This window comes from Hyla sarda, unplaced genomic scaffold, assembly GCF_029499605.1.
Source record: "Hyla sarda isolate aHylSar1 unplaced genomic scaffold, aHylSar1.hap1 scaffold_534, whole genome shotgun sequence".
Classification (NCBI taxonomy): domain Eukaryota; kingdom Metazoa; phylum Chordata; class Amphibia; order Anura; family Hylidae; genus Hyla; species Hyla sarda.
The window spans coordinates 103,799-108,519 of NW_026610545.1; the positions used below are offsets into that span (position 1 = coordinate 103,799).

At 42.8% G+C, this 4,721-nt stretch overlaps 1 non-coding gene and 1 pseudogene across 1 annotated transcript; both read left to right on the top strand.

Annotated features, from left to right (window-relative positions):
* The first annotated feature begins 808 nt into the window (after positions 1 to 808).
* LOC130338972 (U2 spliceosomal RNA) lies at positions 809 to 980 on the top strand (annotated as a pseudogene).
* Positions 981 to 3,066: 2,086 nt separating this feature from the next.
* Positions 3,067 to 3,257, top strand: LOC130339010 (U2 spliceosomal RNA). The gene has a single exon (XR_008879455.1). It is a non-coding gene; the product is annotated as a U2 spliceosomal RNA (small nuclear RNA).
* The last annotated feature ends 1,464 nt before the right edge of the window (positions 3,258 to 4,721 follow it).

The following is a 4,721-nucleotide window of genomic DNA, read 5'->3' on the forward strand; positions in this document are numbered from 1 at the left end:
TAAAGAAAGTGGTTTTATTGCCCCTGTGAATAATTTTAATGAAGAGAAATGCAGGAAAATATGGAAGATGGCAAATATGATTTATCTTTTTAATTCACAGAAAGATCTGGCCTGGAGCTGCATACACGAGTGTCTTCCATGCCGGGCATTCCAGCACCGAAGAAGGATGGCCAACACTGCAGTATGCCCGAGGGAGGGCTGCCAGGAACCCGAGACCGTGTACCACCTTTTCTGGACTTGTTTTTATGCAAAAAGGATATGGACTAAAATACTCCCTCTGGTGAAGAAGATAACAGAAATAAAGGACTTAAACTCTGCAGCTGTTTTTTATGGATGTCTGGAATGCCCAATACGGACTCAAGAGACAATGGCATGGAAGATCATAAACTGTGTTAAAGCAGCTCTATGGAATGCCAGAAACATTTTACTTTTTAAACATGAGATTTTATCTGTGAATGATGTTTTAGCTCTTTGTTTTAGTGATATGTACCAGTACTTTTTATTAGACAAGAAATATTATCCTTTATTAGCTAGAAAATGGTATTTTAATGAATGGAACGCCCTTTTGTAAAGCCACCAAGTGCCCATTTTAAGTGTATTATGATTGTATTTATGTGAACTTTTATTGTTATATGTGATTTTATTATCAAAATTTGTTTTTATTGAAAAAAAAATTATATTTATAAATCGTAATGCACTTTGTAAAATGTTATGAATTCTAAATAAAAAGATACCCCTCAGGGGTAGCCAAGTTAAAAAAAAAAAAAAAAAAAAAAAAAAAAAAAAAAAAAAAAAAAAAAAAAAAAAAATAAAAAAAAAAAAAAAAATCTGTTCTTATCAGTTTAATATCTGATACGTCCCCTATCTGGGGACCATATATTAAATGGATTTTTGAGAACGGGGGCCGATTTCGAAGCTTGCTTCCGTCGCCCTATGCATTGACCCGATATGGCAGTATCTTCGGGTACAGTGCACCACCCCCTTACAGGGTTAAAAAGAAAGATTCCTACTTTCATTGCTACCTGCTTGCTGGCTAGCCAGCTAGCCAGCCCTGTGGGCCTTGCTGCTGCAGCCAAAAAACAAAAGGTGGTGCTGCTGCTGCTGCTTCTGCTGCTTCTGCTTGTGTCTGGCCGCTGTTGGAGCGTCCAGGCACAGGACTTCTGCTGCTGCTGACTAAATGGCCTCCTTAATTGGATCATTTGAGTAGCCAGCACACCTGTGCAGGTAGGGCATGACATGATAGGCAGCTGCCTTGATAGCGGGTGGGTGCTGAATGTTCCTAATTGACAAAATAAGATTAATGCTTATGAAGAAATATAAAATCTCATCCCTTCCCCAATATCGCGCCACACCCCTACCCCTTAATTCCCTGGTTGAACTTGATGGACATATGTCTTTTTTCGACCGTACTAACTATGTAACTATGTAACATAACAATTGGGGGGGGGGGGGGGGGTCTCCTGGCTGTTCACACAGGTGTGTCATTGCTGTACATTGACCATGCATTGCTTCTGTGGTATTGCAAAGGCAAAGACAAATGCTTCCAGCCATCCATTGCACTAATGGATTGGTCATCAGCTGGCTGTCTATGTCCCGCATCAATATAGACCAAAGTACAGAGGGTTAGGCTATGCTATTGTGCACCTACCTGATGCATCAGAAGGTGCGAGGCCCTTGCTAAATTCTGTGCACAGACTTTGAGATCTATACTTTAGACTGTATCTAAACCTGCTCCAACATGGACTGACATTCTGGCCTACTTTCAGCCGATGCGACTTGTCTGTCGCTGAACAGTCGCTTTTTATGTATTCAGCACCTATGTATAATGTTGTAAAAATGCTCTAGAAGCTAAAGTCGCAGAAATGTCACACATATTTGGCCTGCAACTTTCTGTGCGACAAATTCAGACAGGAAAAATCAGTATAAATCCTTAGAAAATTATCCCCCAGTGTCTCCATCTGCTGGCGGTATTGAATAAGCATTGCTGCACTGATGGGGTATGCATTAGACGAAAAAAAAGAAGAAAAAGAAGAATAATACGCCCAGAAAAGAGGCGAAAAGGAGAAAAACGTAAAAAAACGTGAAAAAAAAGTAAGAGGAAGAGAAGGGAAAAAAAGGTGGAAATGGGTTTAAAAGTGATTTCGGCAGAGAAATATATATATATATATATATATATATATATATATATATATACGCGCACACACACACATATATATAAACGTATTCTCCGTTGAGATATTGCAGCCGCTGCTGTGTCCAGGCCCAGGAGCCTTAGCACTGTGCTGTGATGTCACTCAATACCACTGACATCACTAGGTGTAAACAACATCTCTCCTTTGCTGTGTATGTGACTATGGAGCTGTTTGGTGATGTCGTCTATTATGGCCTTCATAGAAGCAACAGGAGATTGTTGCATCCATCTAGAACCCTCAGAACTACAGTGCTATGATGTCACTCACTTCCACAGGCCTTGCAGAGTGTAAACAACAACAACCCAGCTTTGTTGTGTATGTAACCATAGGGATTTGTGATGTCACCTAGAACCTTCACAGCAGCGACAGCTTTATGAGGAGCATCAGCACTGCTCTGCCTGAGCAGAACCATCACCGCCATAGGTTGTCAAATAACCCGGATTTAACCCACACAGGTAAGTCCAATGGGGTGCAGGCATGTCCTCTATGCTTACAGCTTCCCGTGGGTGTTGGTTTGATACCGTTTGGGGACAGCCAAGGAGGCATCTGCAGGCAACAAAGGTAGGTGTGTGCTTGTGTGTGTGTTTCCTATGCAGATCCTAAGCCCAGTGTCACATGCAAGTAGGAGGAGTAAGAAGGGTTCCTGGCAAATCCGGGTTATGGATTGCATTTAAAAAGGCCCCGTGGGAGTGCAATGGGCCCCTGTCTTGCTGCTTAGCAATAATGGTATGGGTTTAGGTTCTGCTGTGTGTACTGGTGGTTGACTGCCCCCCAGCCCAGAGTGTGCATGGAAAATTGTCTGGCAGCCTCCCTGACAGCAAGCAGTGATAGTGCCCATGAAGGGGACCTTGTTGGGCCCGCCCCTTTCACGGTTATCGCTTCTCGGCCTTTTGGCTAAGATCAAGTGTAGTATCTGTTCTTATCAGTTTAATATCTGATACGTCCCCTATCTGGGGACCATATATTAAATGGATTTTTGAGAACGGGGGCCGATTTCGAAGCTTGCTTCCGTCGCCCTATGCATTGACCCGATATGGCAGTATCTTCGGGTACAGTGCACCACCCCCTTACAGGGTTAAAAAGAAAGATTCCTACTTTCATTGCTACCTGCTTGCTGGCTAGCCAGCTAGCCAGCCCTGTGGGCCTTGCTGCTGCAGCCAAAAAACAAAAGGTGGTGCTGCTGCTGCTGCTTCTGCTGCTTCTGCTTGTGTCTGGCCGCTGTTGGAGCGTCCAGGCACAGGACTTCTGCTGCTGCTGACTAAATGGCCTCCTTAATTGGATCATTTGAGTAGCCAGCACACCTGTGCAGGTAGGGCATGACATGATAGGCAGCTGCCTTGATAGCGGGTGGGTGCTGAATGTTCCTAATTGACAAAATAAGATTAATGCTTATGAAGAAATATAAAATCTCATCCCTTCCCCAATATCGCGCCACACCCCTACCCCTTAATTCCCTGGTTGAACTTGATGGACATATGTCTTTTTTCGACCGTACTAACTATGTAACTATGTAACATAACATGGGGGGGGGTCTCCTGGCTGTTCACACAGGTGTGTCATTGCTGTACATTGACCATGCATTGCTTCTGTGGTATTGCAAAGGCAAAGACAAATGCTTCCAGCCATCCATTGCACTAATGGATTGGTCATCAGCTGGCTGTCTATGTCCCGCATCAATATAGACCAAAGTACAGAGGGTTAGGCTATGCTATTGTGCACCTACCTGATGCATCAGAAGGTGCGAGGCCCTTGCTAAATTCTGTGCACAGACTTTGAGATCTATACTTTAGACTGTATCTAAACCTGCTCCAACATGGACTGACATTCTGGCCTACTTTCAGCCGATGCGACTTGTCTGTCGCTGAACAGTCGCTTTTTATGTATTCAGCACCTATGTATAATGTTGTAAAAATGCTCTAGAAGCTAAAGTCGCAGAAATGTCACACATATTTGGCCTGCAACTTTCTGTGCGACAAATTCAGACAGGAAAAATCAGTATAAATCCTTAGAAAATTATCCCCCAGTGTCTCCATCTGCTGGCGGTATTGAATAAGCATTGCTGCACTGATGGGGTATGCATTAGACGAAAAAAAAGAAGAAAAAGAAGAATAATACGCCCAGAAAAGAGGCGAAAAGGAGAAAAACTTAAAAAAACGTGAAAAAAAAGTAAGAGGAAGAGAAGGGAAAAAAAGGTGGAAATGGGTTTAAAAGTGATTTCGGCGGAGAAATATATATATATATATATATATATATATATATATATATATATATATACGCGCACACACACACATATATATAAACGTATTCTCCGTTGAGATATTGCAGCCGCTGCTGTGTCCAGGCCCAGGAGCCTTAGCACTGTGCTGTGATGTCACTCAATACCACTGACATCACTAGGTGTAAACAACATCTCTCCTTTGCTGTGTATGTGACTATGGAGCTGTTTGGTGATGTCGTCTATTATGGCCTTCATAGAAGCAACAGGAGATTGTTGCATCCATCTAGAACCCTCAGAACTACAGTGCTATG